Source organism: Sus scrofa, chromosome 8, assembly GCF_054392235.1.
Source record: "Sus scrofa isolate SSC_HxYL_T2T_F1_AM1 chromosome 8, Sscrofa_HxYL_maternal_Yorkshire_Landrace_v2.0, whole genome shotgun sequence".
NCBI lineage: Eukaryota > Metazoa > Chordata > Mammalia > Artiodactyla > Suidae > Sus > Sus scrofa.
The window spans coordinates 131,692,665-131,713,946 of NC_139390.1; the positions used below are offsets into that span (position 1 = coordinate 131,692,665).

The following is a 21,282-nucleotide window of genomic DNA, read 5'->3' on the forward strand; positions in this document are numbered from 1 at the left end:
GCAAACAAACAAACCATGTTCTACTGGTCATAATAGGTTTCCTTAACTTCGCATGTGCCTAACTCACTATCAAAAGTGAAATACACAAAAAAATTAGTAGTCAGAAATCAAATACTGTTTTAAATGTATACTTACCATAAAAATGATCATCTGATTAGTAACTTTTCTTTGATTTTAAGGAAGTTCATAAGACTATATTAAAATAGAATTTCATAAATCCATAAACCACAGGCCAAATTTTCTTAAATTTTTTCGTTTCATTACATTTCATCTATTCCAGGCCATTAAAAAAAAAAAAACAACACTTTAATATGAAAAACTAAAAGTCATAGTTTCACTCTTTTCCTACAAATTTCAACTTTTAAAAAAATAACAACTATAGAAATGGAGAAATCAAAAAGGCCAATTCCAATATTCCTCAATTAACATGCCACTTTTAACACATAAATACATGTGAATACTTTAACACAAAAATAAAGAAAATGTTCCATTAAGGTTATGGGGTACATCTCTGGGCTTGACTGCCTGCCAAAATTCACTAACTCGTATTAACTTAAATCGCCTTTTATTGGCCCTGGTTGAGAACCTTTAAAACTATTCCCTAGATTCCAAGACACAGCAAGTAGGGCTGACTTGACTTAGAGCAGCTCCAATCATAGGCCACCCAAGTTATGCCGAAGGCAATATAGCCAGAAAAGCATGGATAACTGCCAAGAGTAATTCTATCCAGGTCTCTGAAACCCAAAACCTCCCTTCCAACACCTTCACCTCACGTCACCTCCATCTAACAGACACCTACTGATATCAGGCACAAACTTTTGAAGAGATTGGGAAATGGCAAAAGGATACGTGTGGATGCTTGGACTAAATACCTAAGATTGTCTGAAATCTACATCAACCTAAAATTTAGCAATCATAACACCCATAATAACAAAAATATCTTTACTTGTATTACATGCATTCTTTGCCAGGTATTCCAAGTACTTAAAAAATATGGACTCAATCTTTCCAGTAATCCTACAATATAAGTACACTATTAATAATCAAACAAGAAAGCAGAGACCCAGAGGAGTTTTGTAATTTGCTCAGGATCACACTGCAAGAAAGTTTAAGTACTGGGATGTGAACACACCATGACTGTCTTCAGAGTCCATACTCTTGCATGCCTATATTTCTTACATCTCTTCTAAACTATCAACATATAAATACTCAAAATATTTAAGTTTAGAGCCAACATAGTAAATCAAGATAACCAAAAAAAAAAGAGAGAGAGAGAGAGAGCAAGAGAAATGAAAAAATTCTCTATATGAATTTTTATAGATGATGGAAGAAGATCCAAGATAGGAATTCCCATTATGGCTCAGCAGTAATGAACCCAACTAGTATCCAAGGGGGTTGGATTCCTGGCCTCACTCAGAGAGTTAAAGCCGTGATGTAGGTCACAGATGTGGCTCTGATCCTGCCTTGCTGTGGCTGTGGGTGTAGGCCAGCAGCTATAGCTCCAATATGACCCTTAGCCTGGGAACTTCCATATGCAGCTTGGTGTGGCCCTATTAAAAAAAAAAAAAAAAAAAAAAAGGAAGAAGAAGAAATAAACTGTTATAGGAAGAACCTCAGTAAAAAAAATCTGTTTTTAAAGATATTTATGAACATGTCCACAGTTTCCTGGGTAGCTAGACTTAAGGTTTGCTAAGGTGTTTTGTTTTGTTTTTAATTTTTTTTTGTCATTGTTTTCCAAGTATTTTCTTTTTTAAAAAAGTATGTTCAACTAGAATGTATATATATAATTTTTCTAATCAGAAGTAAAATGTTCTCTTGAAAATGTGATTGTGATAAATTACTATTTTCAAAATAAGACAATGACAGAGAAAAACTCTTCATCAAAATCTAACAGTTATTCACAACAATTCTACAGACTATATTTTGAGGTAGAAAGAAGCGGGAAGAGGTTTGAGTTACCTAAAAAAAACAAAGTGACACTCTTACCTACTTAAGCCAAAACATTCAAAACATCAGAATTACAAACACCATCCAGTGAGAAATAACATGGGCTATACAAGCTATAAAGGGAACAAGGGCAATGAGTCCAGAAGATCTGAAGTAAGACTCAACACTGGCTTCAAGCACGTATACGCTCTGTGCGCGTGTTAACACCAAAATAAGATGAATCAAGCTTGAGCATTGATACTAAATTGTCAAATGCATCCATACCTTAGACTCATGAGTTGTGTAGGCGTATTTTTGACATATTTTGAGGTTTTGATTTCTGTTTGTTGTTGTTTTGGCCATGCCCACAGCATATAGAACTTCCTAGGCCAGGGACTGAACCTGTACCATAGCAGTGACAGTGTCAGATCCTTAACCTCTAAACCAGCAGGGAAATCCCAACGTATTTTAAGTTTAGATACGATGCAACTTTAAGAGTTACCTAGTAGTTTAAAAGACCTGGGAGCCATATATATACATATACATGTGTGTGGTATATATGTGTGTTTAAAGAGAAGGCAGAATTGAATTCAGTAAACTAGCATTACTGAACTGAGAGATGATTTTCCAATTGACACGCTTACCACTATCTTTAAGTATAGAGGCTATTCCTTGGTTAAGTATGTTCAATTTAGTTAAGAAATCATGTTACCATTCCTGTATCAATCCCTGAAGTTAAATTTTAGGTCCTATTATTTCAAGTAAAAGTAATAATTTGCTGTCTACTCATTCCTGTTTAAATGCTACTACTACTTCTTCGGCACTTCGGTAAAAATTTTTTTAGAATGTATACTCGTACTATGTATAAGAAATAGCAAGGGCTTATAAACTGATCATTTTATGTCGATCAAATAAAGTCACATCAATTTGCACAGTCCTGTAGTGGTAAATATATACACATTGTTGTGAAACAGATCTTTAGAACTTCATGTTGCAAAAGTGAAACTCTATACCCATTATACTCACTATCTCCCTCTCCCCCAAGCTCCTTTAATTACCTTTCTATTTTTCTGCTGTCACTTTTATTTTCCTCTTTGAAGAAAGACTATGACTTGAGATTAAAATAAAATTAACATCAATGCAAATTAACAATCATCATTTCTGGTGAAAGCCAAATCTGACCACGAAACTCAAGCTACTGTATTTGAAAAACCTGGATTATCAAAGCTAGAGAGGTATGAGACCTAATTATTTAAACAGGCTGCGAAATCAACTTCCAAATTATGCTGAAGGAAACACTTGCTTCACAAAATTGCTGAAAAATCAGTCTCAAATTGTTACCAACTCCAGAAAAACAAATCATCTGGATGACATTCAGAGCTTTACTATTAGATTAGAAAATAGCTCTCCCTTAGAACAAATTTGTCCTTTACACAGAAATTGCCTTTGATGAGAAAATTTCTATTTATAACATTTCTTGCCCCTCCTTCAGACAAGTTAAAAGGGTGGGGCTTCACTGACACAAAAGGTAATACAACTGATTATTAAATTTTTAACTGGGCTAACAGATATTTGTCTGGCAATAATAAAACAAGTCTCAAAAAGAATGTAGGCTTGTGGTGATACTAAAATAAAGCACTTTGGGAAAACTGTCTTCCCTAAGAAAGTGTTTAGCTATTTGTATTTTATTTTATTTTATTTTATTTTTTATTGTTATTTCCCCCAACACGCTTTTTTTCCCCACTGTACAGCATGGGGACCCAGTTACACATACATGTATACATAATTTTTTCTCCCATTGTCGTGCTGCATTATAAGTATATAGACATAGTTTTCAGTGCTACACAGCAGGATCCCATTGTAAATCCATTCCACGAGCAATAGTTTGCATCTATTACCCCCAAGCTCCCAATCCTTCCTACTCCCTCCCCCTCCCCTGGGCAACCACAAGTCTATTCTCCAAGTCCATGATTTTCTTTTCTTTGGAAACATTCATTTGTGCTGTATATAAGATATCAGATATGAGTGATACCATATGGTATTTGTCTTTCTCTTTCTGACTTATTTCACTCAGTATGAGAGTCTCTAGTTCCATCCATGTTGCTGCAAATGGCATTATTTCATTCTTTTTTATGGCTAAGTAGTATTCCATTGTGTATATATACCACATCTTCCTAATCCAATCGTCTGTCAATGGACATTTGGGTTGTTTCCACCTCTTGGCTATTGTGAATAGAGCTGCAATAAAGCATTCGGGTGCATGTGTCTTTTTTAAGGAAAGTTTTGTCCAGATATATGCCCAAGAGTGAGATTGCTGGATCATATGGTAGTTCTTTGTATAGATTTCTAAGGTACCTCTATACTGTTCTCCATAGTGGCTGTACCAGCTTACATTTCCACCAACAGTGTAGGAGGGTTCCCTTTTCTCCACACCCTCTCCAGCGCTTGTTATTTGCGGACTTATTAATGACAGCCATTCTGACTGGTGCGAGGTGTCACCTCATGGTAGTTTTGATTTGCATTTCTCTAATAATCAGGTATGTTTAGCATTTTTTCATGTGTTCGTTGGCCATGTGTATCTCTTCCTTGGAGAAATGTCTATTCAGGTCCACATGAACAAAAGAAAAGTCAAAAACCATATGATCATCTCAATAGATGCAGAAAAAGCATTTGACAAAGTCCAACATCCCTTCATGATAAAAACTCTCACCAAAGTGAGTACAGAGGGAACATTCCTTAACATAATCAAGACCATTTATGACAAACCCACAGCAAATATAATACTCAGTGGAGAAAAAGTAAAAGCCTTCCCAATAAAATGTGGAACAAGACAGGGATGCCCACTCTCACCACTGCTCTTCAACATAGTATCGCAAGTCCTACCCACAGCAATCAGACAAACAAAAGAAACAAAAGGCATCCAAATAGGAAGAGAAGAGATAAAATTGTCACTGTATGCAGATGGCATGATACTACATATAGAAAACGCTAAGGACTCAACCCAAAAACTACTTGAACTGATCAACAAATTCAGCAAAGTAGTTGGACATAAGATTAACATTCAGAAATCAGTTGCATTTCTGTAAACTAACAATGAAATATTAGAAAAGGAATACAGAAGCACAATACCCTTTAAAATTGCACCACAAAAAATCAAATACCTGGGAATACACCTGACCAAGGAGGTAAAGGACTTACATGCTGAGAACTATAAACCATTAATCAAGGAAATTAAAGAAGATGTAAAGAAATGGAAAGATACTCCATGTTCCTGGACTGGAAAAATTAATATTGTAAAAATGGCCATACTACCCAAAGCAATCTACAGATTCAATGGAATAGCTATTTGTATTTTAAATTTCAAAAAAAAATGTAATCTGGTGACTCTAACAGAAGCCAGGACAACTGGACTGAAGACAAGCCCACGGGAAAAGCTAGCTGACTTCCAAAGGTCATTCCTGCAAGGTACAAATGAAACATTTTAATGATCGTCCAATGTAATGAGACCAAAGCTTCCCAGGAAATGTTTCTGAAAATAAAACTTAAAAGGCAATCACACGTATTATTTGATAAATCTTTCAATGGACTGGATCATTTTACATATCAGTATGCCTTTAATAACCAGCCTGTTACTTTAAGTGATTACCCGACAGATACTAAAATTTCTCAATCTCCATTATGGAACTGAAAAATAAGGGTAAAACCAAAATCTTGGAGAAAAGACAAAAATAAGTTTTTGTTTCACCTTATCTTTCAAAGTAAATATTCTTGTAAAGGTGACGGCAATGAAATTAATGAGTAGTCACCCTCCACAAAAGTTACTATCACTGAAATATATATTAAATCTGACTCTACCTCGCATTTATAATTACTCTTCCTACATGTAAACTGAAGTACTAATAAGGAGATAAATACCAACATTTACAACCTTTTAAACCTCAACTACCATTAAAAAGGAATATCACAGAGAACTATATCCAGTCACTTGTGATGGAACATGACGGAGGATAATGTGAGAAAAAGAAGGTATATATGTATAACTGGGTCACTTTGCTGTTCAGCAGAAATTGACAGAACATCGTAAATCAACTATAATAAAAAATTTTTTAAAGTAACATCGATCCTGGGAGTTCCCATCGTGGCGCAGCAGAAACAAATCCGACTAGGAACCGTGAAGTTGCGGGTTCAATCCCTGGCCTTGCTCAGAGGGTTAAAGATCCAGCGTTGCCATGAGCTGTGGTGTAGGTCACAGACACAGCTTGGATCCTCTGTTGCTGTGGCTGTGGCGTAGGCCGGCAGCTGTAGCTCCAATTAGACCCCTAGCCTGGGAACCTTCATATGCTGCATATGCGGCCCTAAAAAGTCACACACACACACAAAAAAAGTAATATCAATCCTGAATAAAATAACACTGCAATCAGCAGACTTTTCAGACTTCAGAGAAAATATTTACTGTGTGTCACAGTACTGTGTACTGTGTTCCAAAACAAACAAACAAACAAAAAACCCCACAAAACCCTCTCTTTGTTGACAAGGTCTTATTCTAATCTACAGGCAAAATGCTCCTGTCCTATCAGCTAAGCTACTGTGGGTTTTATTACAGCTAATCTTAGGAAATAAATACCTCAACTCTCTAAAGTCACTTCCCATCACTCTCCCCCCTTAATCTGCTCCAGCTACTGAAGTCTGGCTGTACCTGAAACATGCAAAGCAAACATTCATCCCAGGGTCTTTACCATTTGCCCAAAATGCTCTTCTCCCCACTTCATCCAAGTCTCCTCAATGTCACCATATTATTATTATTATTATTATTATTATTATTATTACCATGCCTTATTTGCTCACCTTCTATTTATAAACCAGTAACTTCCATCCAACCACCACTCCCTCGCTCCCTCGCCCTACACTCCTCTGTTTTGCCTCATACTATTTATCGCCACCTATTTTTACTTATTATCTCTTCTTCTTCACTTCTCTAAAGTATAGGTCTGGAAGGGCAGAGTTTGTTGTATTCACATGACCGTATCCCCAGTGCCTAGGACAGTGCCTGGCATATTAACCATGTTCAGTAAATGTTTGTGGAGTAAGTAAATAAGTCAATGGATGAACAGCGATGCTTTACCTTTATTTGTACGGCTAAAATTCAGACTAGTTAAATTTTATTTTATTTTTTATTTTTTTGTCTTTTTAGGGCCGCTCCCGTGGCATATGGAGGTTCCCGGGCTAGGGGTCTAATTGGAGCTGTAGCCACTGGCTTTTGCCAGAGCCACAGCAATGCCAGATCCGAGCCATGTCTGCGACTTACACCACAGCTCATGGCAATGCCAGATCCTTAACCCACTGAGCAAAGCCAGGGATCGAACCCGCAACCTCATAGTTCCTAGTCGGATTCATTTCTGCTGTGCCATGGTGGGAACTTCTAAATTTTACATTTCATAAAATTAATAAAGCGTATAAATAGTATGACCACAAACAGATTTTCTAACTTTGTCTACATTTGGGTCAGGCACTCATTCCAGCTGCAGGTGGCTAGGGTCAGACGAACACAAGAGCAGGCAAAGAGCAGAGGTCAATACACCAGAAGCTGGTGTTGTGCAAAGACTCCGGGAAAGGGACTGCTAGTAGTGTTTTTTTTTTTTTTTTTAAGGCTGTAAATTAATTACTATTAGATTATTTTAAATCTTAAGATAAAATCATCTTTTAAAACTATTATTATTTTGTCATACTTAATGTAACATAGATATTCATAAGATGGTTGTAGAGTATTATTTTGCAAAAATACCCCCAAATTAGAAAACTCATTATTTCCCTGCATTTATGAAAAGCTGACCTTAAATAAGAAGTATGCAGTTACATCATTTGCTAAGGCATAATGATTTATATTATTTTGGACCTGGAGCTACATGATATTGATAACACTTTTATCCATTAATAACATATTTAAGGCAAGAAAATCTGAATTTACTGAAGTGTCAACTGTCAGGCTTGTCTTATTAGATGTTGACCCTGCTCAAGAGACGTCTCTGAAAAGTTCACAAATGAAAACCATTAAATCTTATAAAAACGCCCTCCCCTTGAAATAATAAAAGGGCCAGAAAACATAACTTTGGGCACTGGTCATACTGACCAACAGGCTAAAACATTCTTTTTAAAAATAGACACTATTAAAAAAATATTTTTCAGTTCAACATACCTAACCTAGAATAAACACTCTAACACTCACTTTATCTTGGAGGCAGACCCGAACAAAAGTGTCACCAGCATAATTTGTAAACAACTACTGAATGTGTATGCAACATTTCCTTATTAAAGTAGAAGAGGTCATAACATCACAAGGAAATGAAAACAGAAGCCATCTGGCAAAAAAAGCTGCTTCTTACAGTGATAACAAAAAAATTTCAAAGAACACAAAATAGAAAACTGGTCATCAGCGTACACATAACAGTGAGAAAATAATGAATGCGTTACGAGTTACAAATAACTTTTTCAAACAAACATATTAAAACGAGCATCTTCCTTCCAAGTCGTCACCTTGGAAGGCTCTGTGGTTACTCCCTTGCTCAAAAAATTTTTGGAATTCTCCCCTGAAATGTCTATCAAAACCAATTTTAAAACATACCAGCTGGCAGAGATGGTAAAAATCACAGGAGCAGTAAGCTACTCTCCCTCCCTCAGCTTTAACCCAGAGGAATGAGAATCCCTCTCAAAGCCCCAGCTGTCTCACCATCACCCCCCACGTCATCCTTCTCATCTTCTCGTTACCTTAAGCCTCCTCCGCCCTCATTCTGACGCTAGGCTTCCCTCCCCTCCCTCATCTCAGGACACTCCCCTCCTTGCTCACTGCACTCGGGCCACACTGGCCTCCTTTCCTCTTCCTTGAAACCCAAGCTCTTTCCTGCCTCATAGCCTTGGCCCTTACTGTTCTCCATGCCTGCAGTGCTTTTCTTGCTCTTCCCACAACTGGCTTCTGATGCTTAAGTCAGCGTTACGCCATCAGTCAGAAGGACCTCTGCTGACTGCCCAACTTCAAGTACCACCCTTTACCCCTTCTCCCCTTCCCCCAACTATTCTGTAGCTTATTTATCTAAATACTTGTGAGTTATTAGAATGTAAGGGTCATAAGAATAAGGACTTCGTTTTGTGTACTTTCAGTGCCTAGACCTGTACTGAGCATATGGTTAGCTACTCAATAATGATAATAAATAAATGGCTCAGAGTTCCCATCGTGGCGCAGTGGTTAACGAATCTGACTAGGAGCCATGAGGTTGTGGGTTCCATCCCTGGCTTCGCTCAGTGGGTTAAGGATCCAGCGTTGCCGTGAGCTGTGGTATAGGCTGCAGATGTGGCTCGGATCCCGAGTTGCTGTGGCTGTGGTATAGACCGGCGGCTATAGCTCTGATTAGACCCCTAGCCTGGGAGCCTCCATATGCCACGGGTGCGGCCCTAGAAAAGATATTCATTCAATCAATCAATCAATAAACGGCTCTGTGCCCAGATGCAGCTCCAGCAAATCCTGTCTGTTGCTGCTACTTCTGTCTCCTCTCTGGATTCTACAGACCCTGGTCGAGAAGTCCCTTGCCATCCTAACCGGGCTATGTGGTCAACATACATGTTACTGTGGTCTTTTCCTAAGTCTGATTACATAGATATCCTCTCCTACTCGCAAGCTCCTTCTTAAGTTCCCTATCATGTTCCATGTACCTTTATGTCAGAAAATAGAGAACCGCCCTCTCTACTCAAGTCTAGTACACAGTAGGCGATCATCAAATGTGGTAACTAACACCTTCTCCTCCTAGGGCTCTAGCATGAATCATTCGAGACCAGATAAAACCAAGAGGACATACTCTGCTCTACCAAGAATTTACCCATCTCTCCTAAAATATAATAATAATAAGAAGAAGAATACAATCTCCAAAGACTAAGCTTGAATACACCTCCTATTACCTGTTCCTTAAATTCCTTCCCATGATACCCCCTGATCTTTCATGCAAACAGCACACACATACACAAACACCTGCCCTTCTCAGTCTCTCCTAACCTCCATATGTGTCCACATGAGCCTGAGTTTGCACACATACAAAGCATAGGCCAATTTTAATTTTCATTCACTTTTTAAACAAAAGACACATAAACTGTAAACATTTCCAACAGTACGAAAGTATACAGAGAATTCTACCAAGCCCACCGCCTAAGAGGTATTTTTTTTTTAATATTCCTTTTTGAATTCAGTAAGTCTTAATATATGTGAAGTGTTAGGTTCAGTTCTGGGAGTCAACACAGAAAAACATTTAGAAACTGAATTACTTCCAAAGGCAAATGCTCAGGAGTGTGAAGAGAGGCAACTGTCATGAGAGAAACATTTGAAGAAACGGCTTCCAACAGAACATCCGCAAGACTCAAAAGGAAATACAGCTCAGTCACCTATTTAAAAGGCTGTAATGTGAGCAAGGGCTATCCTTTGTTGTGTGTGACCCTGAAGGACAGAAGTAGAACCCCTGGGTCACATACAGAGAAAACAGATTCAAGATAACACAACGGCAAGTCTCTATCTAGAGAGGTAGAGAGCTATTACATTAAGTCATCTCTGGGGCATGTCGCAGAAACAAGGTCTAGGATCAAAAACAAAGAAGAGCAAAAGGTTTCATCCGTTAATTATAACTGTCAAAGATACAGATGACTACTACAACTGCAACCCGACTTCCCATTTGTCTCCTATCATCATTATGATCTCAGTCAACAGTTATGGAAGATGTAATGGGAATTTTAATATGATCCTGAGTAAATGAGACCCAGAGTTGTAGAAGATTTTCCCCCTGGTGAGAGAGGTTCATGATTTAACAAAATAGATGACCTAGCTGTGTACTTCAACTGTACTGCCAGGAAAACCTAGCGTGAAGATCAAGAATTTGAACGGATCTCTGGCCCATGGCTTTAAAGACTATAACCAGTTCCTCTTCATTTAAATGCTACCACTTTAGCATAACAATGACGTACAAAACAAAACCAAGTATAGCCAAAGATGCCTTCAGCAATCAACATTCATTATTAAATTTAAAGTGTTAAAATATTCTAAGTATTGTGTCAACTTCAAAGTCCTGTAAATCATTTGTCACCAAGATACTTTCGGCATTATAACAGGACTAAAGCATGGTATCATGTATTATTAAAACTGACATTTATTTCCAAAAAGGATTTGACCTAGGGTGACTGAATTCTGAAAAAGTAAAAAGATGAGTAGTTGAAGAAAAGTAGATCTGTCACAGTATTTAGTCAATGACAGTTCCACTGCAACTTAGCCTTAACCTTTTTTTCTGCAATGATCTAAATAACAAAAGATCCATAATGTAAATACGGTTTTTTAAATAAAAGCCACAGAGACTTCCCAAACATAAGTATACAAAATGTAATTCAATGGTACATGAGAAATATCCATAAAAGCATGTGAAAATCCCTAAACATCCTGAATTCAAAATCTGGGGCCTAGAAGCTAAAATTTTAAAATCTCACTGATGATGCTGATGATTAGTTTAGAAACTAGTCATATTTTTTCTTAATAATCCATTTATACAAGCCTTTAATTCTATAGTATGTATTCTCTCTTTGAGAAACACACACAAAAACTCAGTTGTCAGCAGCAAACCAGAAGAGTACACGGGTTGAAAGCATTATAGTATCACTATTCAGTTTGACTGCTATCAAATCCTAAGCCTAACCAATTACCAGCTATGCAACTTTGAGCATTATATTTAATTTCTCTGTCTCTGTTCCTTCATCCGAAAATCAGAGATTTAAATCATACTTGCTCAAAGGTTGTCATGAGGATTAAACAATCAAACATGGGCAAAATATTTCGAGTAGGGACTAGACAATAACAAGGGCTCGATCTATGTTAGTGTATTTTCATCATTATTATTTAATAAAGGAAAGAAAGGAGACCCACGTGAGTTGGAGCAGTCAAACATTTCAAAGAGCACCTGGTATATAAATGCACCTTAATGGACGGGGAGGGCTTCAGATATAAGAAATAAAGGTACTGTGAGAGTTCCTGTTGTGGCTCAGCAGAAGGACCCGATGTTGTCTTTGTGAGGATGCAATGTGAATCTCTGGCCTTGCTCAGTAGATTACGGATCCCGGAGTTGCTGCAAGTTGTGGTGTAAGTCACAGATGTGGCTCAGATCCAGCCTTCCTGTGGCGGTGGCACAGGCTGTAGCTGCAGCTCTGATTCAATGCCTGGCCTAGGAACTCCCATATGCCACAGGAGCAGAGCAAGAAAGAAAGAGAGAAAGGAAGAAAGGAAGAAGAAAGGAAGGAAGGAAGGAGAAAAAAAGAGAAAGAAGAAAGAAAAAAATGAAAGACATAAAGGTATTTATGAAAGAAGAAAGGTATTTACAAAGGAAGGAAGGGGGTAGAAAGAAAGAAAGAAAGAAAGACAGACAGACAGAAAGAAAGAGAGAAAGAAAGAAAGAGAGAGAGAGAGAAAGGAAAGGAAAGGAATAAAGGTATTGTGCATGAAGAATAAAGAGAACCAGGACTTCAGGGTTCAGAACAGGCAGTTTAGACCACAAGCTCCGTTCCATTAAGTAGGCCCACCGACATACAGCCTGAATGGCAGGCAGAGGGGTTAAGCAGTAAGTAACAGGAAGCCCTACAGTTCTATAACAGGGCAATGATGTATCAAATATAGGATTTTAGAATTTCTGCCTGGGCAAAGTGCCAGCCTGAGGATGAGGAACCAGCCTAGGAGGGAATAAGCCATTGATAAAGTTTGGAAACACATTTGTCTGCTAAAATATCAAAGTTATCACTCTGAAAATTAGATACCAAAGAAATACAACCTCCCAGAATGAATAAAGGCAGATGTAAACAGAAATCCTTAGTATAAAAAGATCAAAAGAAGCATCTACAGACTATTTGGAAGTCAGTAGCATGGAGATACTGCAAGAGAATGTGATAATTACATGAGTAACAATGCTTGTATTTATATACAAACTTCTTTCTGCAGAACATCTCTAAGGGTTGCAAGTGAAGGAATAAAGCCTTTGTTTTCTTAAGGACGTTTGTCCTCCAGTATCTTTTCTCTAGAAGCAAAATACTTTCAAAACATACCCACAATCTCCTCTGGCTAGCTATTACACAACCTTATTAAATGTTTTAATTTCAGCATCTCTAAAAGTTAATATCTCAGAAATCATGTGAGAAATACCGGGCTAATCACTGGATACTCAATACAAGCAAATCACAACACTCAAACCCCCAATGCAATCAACAGGGATTCAGTTGTTACCGTCATTCAACACCTACTTCTGCTTTTGGTAAATCAAAATTTAGCCAAGACAATTATCAGGAAGAACAGTGGGCACTGTGAAGTCAATTTCTGAATCCTAGGAATTAATGAGTCACAAATTTCAAATGACAAATGGTACAAATTTTTTTTTTTTTTTTGTCTTTTTTTCTGCTATTTCTTGGGCCGCTCCCGCGGCATATGGAAGTTCCCGGGCTAGGGGTCGAATCGGAGCTGTAGCCACCGGCCTATACCACAGCCACAGTAACGCGGGATCCAAGCCGCGTCTGTCACCTACACCACAGCTCACAGCAATGCCAGATCCTCAACCCACTGAGCGAGGCCAGGGATCGAACCGCAACCTCGTGGTTCCTGGTCTGATTCGCTAACCACTGAGCCACGAGGGGAACTCCTACAAATTCTTATCTAGTTCCAAATCTCTCTCATCATATTTAAAATTTTACAAGCAACATACTAAAAGGGAAATCCCTCCTTCCCTCATCTTTAAGTGTGTAAAATACACACAGTCCTGGCATCCTGACCCTATCAGCGAGGCTACCAACCCTTAGAGGCTCTGCGGCTTACACCCAGGTAGAACGAAGAAAAACATCGTGCCACAAGTCTAAATGCTTTCCCAATGCCTGACTCACTAAGCCATGAGACACTATAAACCACTGTGACTTGCTATGCTCCACTGGCTAATAAAGGTTGATAGGAAAACACTGTGAGGCTCCCAAGGGTGAATTTTACCACACCCAGGGACCAGGCCAAACACCTTGTTATGGTCAGTCACCTTGTCACATGCTTTCAAAGGAGCTAGTGACGTGCGGGATTTGAAATTACACAATATATCCGGCTACTGGAGAAACTCCAAAGAAACTCGATTCAATTAAATGCTTAATTTTTCAGAAAGTCTATGACAGGGCACCATGCCAAAAACTGTTCCATTAAAAAAAAAAAAAAGTTCACCCCATAATTGGAAATAATATGTTAACAGAGAGAGGAAATCCATTGGGAAATAGGAAACAAATGATAGAGGATAATTACTAATCAAAGCTCTAAATGGAAAAATTCACATAACAGTATCCCCTCAAAGTTCGTGAAATCTTTTAAAGATCAGCACGTTTTTGTTCATACATTCTCATGCAAAATGGAAAAAAAAATGAACCACTTAAAAACATATAGGGTCCTCTGTAGAATACCTGTGATTAAGCCCTGTAAGAAAGGTGAAAGATGGAAACAGGCCCATCTGATTGGAAAGATCAAAGTCTGTTGAAACATGTGCTAGCACAGGTATGAGGAAACCAGCATTCTCAAATTGCAGGTAGGAGTATCTCTACAGAGATATTTGGCAGTATCAGTCAAAATCACAAATGCATAGAGCCCTTTGATTCAGCAATTCCATTTCTAGGAATCTATCCGACAGATATGCTCACGTATATGCCATATATAGATATAGATGTAAAAATTACATCACAGTGTTACTAAAACAAAAAGATTAGAGACATGGACTTCCACTGTGGCTCAGTGGTGAACCTGACTCGTATCCATGAGGATACAGGTTAGATCACTGGCCCCACTCAATGGGTTAAGGATCTGGCGTTGCTGGGAGCTGTGGTATAGGTTGCAGACGCAGCTTGGATCTGGCATGGCTGTGGCTGTGGCGGAGGCCAGTGGTTACAGCTCCAATTCAACCCCTGGCCTGGCAACTTCCATATGCCACAGGTTCACTGGTTAAATAAATTATGATAAATTCAAATATAATGCAGCTGTACAAAAAAAAAAAAAAGAAGAAGATATATTTACTGATTTGGGTTTAAGTGAAAAAAAAAGCAAAATGCCAAAAAAAAAGTATATTTTTAAGGACACTATTTGTGTTGGGGGGGTGAGGATATATACTTATTTTCACATTTCGGTACAGCTTATCCCTGGAAGTATACACAAGAAACTGCTAGTATAGGTTGCTTCCAAGCAGAGCAATTTAATGACAGGGCAACAGGAGACTCTTTCCTCAAAACCCTACTGAATCACTTGGCTTTCAACACACACAAATGTCTTACCTAAAGAAAAGCACAAATTCACCAAACTTTAAAAGGGAGAAAAAGGTGAAGGGTTAAGATTTCTTGAGTACCAACTTGGACCCAGTAAACAACTGTTCCCATTGTTGCCTTTTTAAAATTGCCTTTCTCTTTTCCTTCCATCTAACTTGTTCTTTTCAGTTCCTCCTGTCGACTTTCCCAGCTCGCTTTACTTTCCTCCTTTTGGGCTGGACAGGGACATTTGCTGCAACTGCTTAGCCTTGCTAAATGTGCTAAATGCCAATGAGGCTGATGACCTTTGTTCCAGTAATTATCACACTAAATGGGCAAGAATCTCAGCCATAAAAGAAATCTGAGTATTTGCAGAAGGATAGACAATGCCACTTATGCAATAAGAAAGAAAAAAGAACAATAATGTGACAGAAGACAGGGGAAGTGAAGATGTGAGATTCCTTTGTATGATTTGACAAAAAATTCTCCCAAACCTAACTTGAAACATGCATTCAATACTCTCTGCTCTGTCCATACCTCAATATTTTACCACTGAAAAGAAAGGAGAGGGGAAGAGTACCTGTGCTATATGAAAGTGATTTTTCCCACTCTGTAATCAAAAAAACAAACTTGAATTCCCAGAAGAGTCATATATTAGCTCTGTGCCCAGAGGACTTAAATGAGGGGTCACTTATGGTCACTGCTCATTACTTTGTTAAACTAATGTCTTCTTTTCATTCCCATTATTGTATCATTTATTTGCAAATCCTTACATATGAACATTTCACAGGCTAGGCTCCTGTCAAGCTTTATATTATATACTCAATATTTCTACATCTTTAAAATTTAAACAAAGCTCTAGATAGAGTCTCACCTACTGAAACTGAAACACAATTATCTTTTATAAGGTGCCAAAGAAACAACCCCTTTTTATCCAGAGCAATGTTTGCTTCTGGATTAACTAATTCCTATCAGATTTCTCTTCCATGCAGTTGTGACCCCGGGAAAAGGCCATGCCTTGAGGTACACGGCAATCTGGGTAAGAACTACTGCAAACAGGATATTTCAAAGACACCAGGTTAACCACACAGTCACATGGCAGCCTGACCAACAGCCATCATAAAGACAAGCTCTTTGTGTTGAAAGTTCTCAAAAATAAGTAAAAACAGGAGTTCCCAATGCGGTGCAATGGGATGGGTGGCCTCTTGGGAGCGCTGAGACACTGGTTCGATCCGTGGCCCAAAAAAGCAGGTTAAGGATCTGGCGTTGCAGCAGCTGCCACTTATGTCACAACTGCTGCTCAGATCTGATTCCTGGCCGGGGGAACACCATCTGCCACGGGGCAGCCAAAAACGAAAAAAATAAATAAATAAGTGAAAATAAGTCTACAGGCTTCAGGATTCTCAGTCTAAGTAAACACTAGACCTCACTCGTGAGCAGATGAACAGGTTGTATGACAATCTCCTTCACTTAGGTCTAAAGTGCTGTTCTTGGAATTCCCTGGTGGCCAAGTGGTTAAGGACTCAGCGTTGTCACTGCTGTGGCTTGGATCACTGCGGTGGGGCAAGTACGATCCCTGACACAGGAACGTCTACCTGCCGAAGGCACAGCCAATAAATAAACAAATACATATATACATACATAAATAGTGCTATTCTGACTTCACTCAATCCCTAAAATACTGTTTCCTCCATCAGACACAAAAATCCTGCATACCAGGATTATTCCTTATTTTAATAAGTAAATTTCCAAAATGCCCAATAGTCATTAAAAACTTTAAAAAAAAAAAGCCCCTTTTTTCTAAAACTATTAACTTAAAAAAATACACTGATAAAGATTTTCATTTCTTGACAAAGATCAGACTAGAAAAACATTTCCAGATTTATCTTCAGATTCTAGACCCTCATCCCTACAAATGATAGCAAACTGCCACATGGGAAGAGGCAGGTCTCTGAGCCCCCACACAAAAGGTAATTAATATTTTAAAAGCAGAGGGTGAACATACATGTGAAATATACATTATGGAGTTAAACAAAGTAAATTATTAACTTTCTAACTTGGCGTAACGACTGGGCAGTTGGGAGGGAATGTAAAAGAAAATACTCAACGGCTTAAAATGAACAATGGGCCCATTTATTCAAGGTAGGATGGTTCTCCCATTTCAGCTTAGGCACTGAAAGTCCCTTTCTCCCTTCCTCCAGGAGGGAAACGCTGCAGCTGGCCTGTCTGGAGAATCACTCAGCTATATTCACAGCTTCACCCAGAGACAAGCAATGGAAGAAAAGTCTTTGCCTTCACTTTGCACTGGAAACCAACACAGAAATGCTAACTTGGAGGTGTTCAGATTTCATCCTTCAAGGACTAGTTCCATTAGTACTTCCTGTAGGAAGGCAACTCGCTACCCCCAAACAACCAAAGGTCTATGCCCACTGAAGCACTTATCTGTTATTTCTGCCTTTTTATCAAATATTGTCTTGCGACAGGTCTGAAGACATTTTCTAACAATGCATTTCTTTCTTTTCTCCCCAGGCTTTGCAGTCCCCAATACTCTGTCTCTTCTTCAATGGTTTCTGGGCACTATGCCTTTAAATACCGAATCAATGAATTCACAGCAGTGTTTTTACAGTTCTCTGCGCTATGTTATACTCCTAAACAGCGCTCCGTAGTCCACGAAATGGTACATTTCTTCTGCTTTTCAAATTCAACTAAAATTCTGTCTGTCTTGGTAACGACTGATCCTCCCCTAACTCTTGAGAACTGAAATGTTATTATTTGGGTATTAAAATGTCTTCCCTCATTTTATCTGCTAAAGAAATGCCATAGATGTGTTGACGGAGAATTGGGAAATCACCTTTCGGAAATCTAATACTGACGGTTAAGGGGAAAACTCTGATATCATAAGTCAGAAAATAACACAGAGCAGAGCATCTTAACTCTAGGATGCTGTACTTAAAATGTTATTCACAAATACACTATCCTTCTTGTAATTCCATCATGAGGAGCATCAACTTGCCAACACACGGCCTTGAATTGTGCAACAAAAGTCTCCTATTTCTTCTTGTAAAATATATTGGCAAAGACCAACAAACCCACACTGCTACAATGAAACCCATGCCCACATTCCATGGCTTCACGGCAATTCCATAAATATGGGGTCGTGAAAAGGCAGCCTACAAACTCCAGTAGCCAGTGCTCCACTGTAAAAATAGGAAACTGAAGACCATGACATGTGATCAAGAAGTTACAGCAATTGGAGGATCCTTTAGAAAAGTTTGCAAGAATTGCCAATCTTAGAAATCCACCTACTAAAAAAGTAAGTAAAACTCATTCAAAAACGATGGGGAACAAGAGTAATGTTGAAATTTTACGGTTTGCATGCTTTCAGAAAGCAAGTCTTTCAACATATTCATATGCAACAATACTCAAGAAAACAATGTTCAAATCCCAGCTGCCTATCTATTTCAAATACATTTGCTATCAGAGTTCCAATGTTATAAGAGAATGTAAAAAGCCATTTGGAGTTCAACAAAATAATATCTGACCAGAGGAAAAATTATATACTTTTGAACTCTATAAAGACACAGGTTCTGGAGTTCCCATCGTGGCTCAGTGGTTAATGAATCCGACTAGGAACCATGAGGTTGCAGGTTCGATCCCTGGCCTCGCTCAGTGGGTTAAGAATCTGGTGTTGCCGTGAGCAGTGGCATAGGTCGCAGATGCGGCTTGGATCTGGCATTGCTGTGGCAGTGGCATGGGCTAGGGGCTACAGCTCTGATTAAACCCCTAGCCCGGGAACCTCCATATGCCGTGGTTGCAGCCCTACAAAGACCAAAAAAAAAAAAAATTTCCTATTGCTATAAAAGATAACAACCAAGAAAATACCATGTTCGCCCTTGTTAAGAATTTCATACACCTTAAAATAAGAGAATCACTAAATGACATGTATGAAGGCATGCTTTGAGGTTTTAATTGCTTCTTGATACTATTAATTAAATAATCTAGAGACCACTGAAATATATCCCAATAATTGCACACAATTAAGGCAGAATAAATACAACCAGAGAACTAATTAAGATGAGGTATAACATTAATCATCTTACTATAACACTATAAATTAGTTATTAGGCACACATCTTTATTAGGCGATATTACTGGGCATGTTTGAACTGAACCACACAAGGGGTTAAAAATAACTACCATGAAAGGCCAACAGCCTGGCTGCACAGTTGAGCCAACATTCCCTCGCCTCCCCCTCCTCTTCCCATCCTCTCCAGTCCAGAATGAATTGCATGCCCCGCTGCACAAGGCCCAAAAAGGTCACAGGAGATGGCAGAGACTTTTTGTAAGAGAACAGAAATAACTCAGCAGCTTTGTTACCATAGTCTCTTTTAATCAGTATGTTCAAAATCCTTTAATTAGCACTCTGTCTACACAAGGAAAGCATTTCTTCGGTGCCGGGGAGGGCACATATGTATGTACACAGTGTCCTGTTGTATCAGCATCAACAACATGGAGCTCAGATTGTCTGCCAGGGAACTGAAGCACTGAAAAAGTTCTTAAAGGCCTGGTACCACAAAATTTACACATTCTATTTGCATCTCTATAATCAAACAGCAAAGTGATGACTAGGTTTGTTGCATTTGGGTGTCAATGTGTTTCTGGACTTTTTTCTTTGCTTTTAGCAAAAATGGAAGTATTTACACAATAAGTTTTGTTAGTCCATTATCATAAACTAGTATAGTCAAACTTTATAATGTTAACAGCATGTGAAAACAGACAATATTCAAATATTGTTCCTTTTTTCATAACAGCTCTTCCGTAAGAGGAAAAAAACTCTGCTTCCCTCTAAGAGGAATAAATCATAGGGCACATTTTCACGTGGATGTTTTACATTTAAAATTTCATCCAACCATAAAAAGTCTTAAAACTTGCAGGCTAGATTGCAGGTTTGTGTTTTCTTGTAAAATCTGAGTAACTGGAATCAAGACAAAATCTGGTGATGGAATAACTGTTTAAAAATCCACAATCAAGAAACAAGAAAAAATTCATCAGTAAGCTGGGATTTGAAGTGTTTTAACAGAGACATGTAATTGTTGTAAACCTATTTTTAATCTTTCAAAATCAAGTTGGATATATACACTATAAGAAGCAGTGTGTGTGTATATATATATTTATACATAATAACTACATATATAAATAACTACATATATAATTAAACCAGAGATAATCTTTTAAATATCTAACTAGAGAAACAATCTACCTAAATTTATGATAAAGCCTATTACTAGGGAAGCAGCAGAGCATAATTTCTTGAAGGCCAGCTCTTCCACATCAGCCATGTGAGCTCACAGCACAGTTCTATACAATGAGAACAGTACAACCACTTCACAGGCTGGTGTGAGAATGAGATGAGATGAGGCAAATAAAGAGCCTGGCAAAAATGTAAGTTTGTTGGTAATGCTGTGGAGCAGGGAAGAGGTATTTTCACGTATCACACAAAGTATAAACTGGCACAACCTATCAAAAAATTATATATATATATCGGAGTTCCCGTCATGGTGCAGTGGAAACGAATCCGACTAGGAACCATGAGGGTATGGGTTCGATCCCTGGCCTCACTCAGTGGGTTAAAGATCCAGCATTGCTGTGAACTGTGGTGTAGGTTGCAGACGCAGCTCGGATCTGGTGTGGCTGTGGCTGTGGTGTAGGCCAGCAGCTGTAGCTCTCCTTAGACCCCTAGCCAGGGAACCTTCACATGCTGCAGGTCTGGTCCTAAAAAAAAAAAAAAAAAGACAAAAAATTTATATATTTATTTATATATTTAGAGTTGAGTATATATGATAGCCACTGCTTCATCACCTGTAATAGCAATACCGGAACCAATCGATATAAATGCTCTTCGATAGGGGATTGCCTAAATACATGCTACTTCCCTACAAGAGAATTCTATATAGCTGGTTAAAAAAAAAAAAAAAAAAAGGCAGAAAAACTATATATATTAATAGGGAAAGTTCTCCATGATAAATTGTTGAGAAGAAAAGCAAT

At 38.3% G+C, this 21,282-nt stretch overlaps 1 protein-coding gene and 1 long non-coding RNA gene across 31 annotated transcripts in view; one reads left to right on the forward strand and one right to left on the reverse strand.

Annotated features, from left to right (window-relative positions):
• The window catches only part of PDLIM5 (PDZ and LIM domain 5), a 216,586-nt gene that overhangs the window by 190,574 nt on the left and 4,730 nt on the right, over positions 1 to 21,282 (reverse strand). The gene's annotated exons all lie outside the window — the stretch shown is intronic.
• Positions 18,418 to 21,282, forward strand: part of LOC146401056 (uncharacterized) — a 35,040-nt gene continuing 32,175 nt past the window's right edge. The window contains exon 1 of the long non-coding RNA XR_014813361.1: positions 18,418 to 18,550. This is a non-coding gene — a long non-coding RNA (uncharacterized LOC146401056). The remainder of the gene's footprint in view (positions 18,551 to 21,282) is intronic.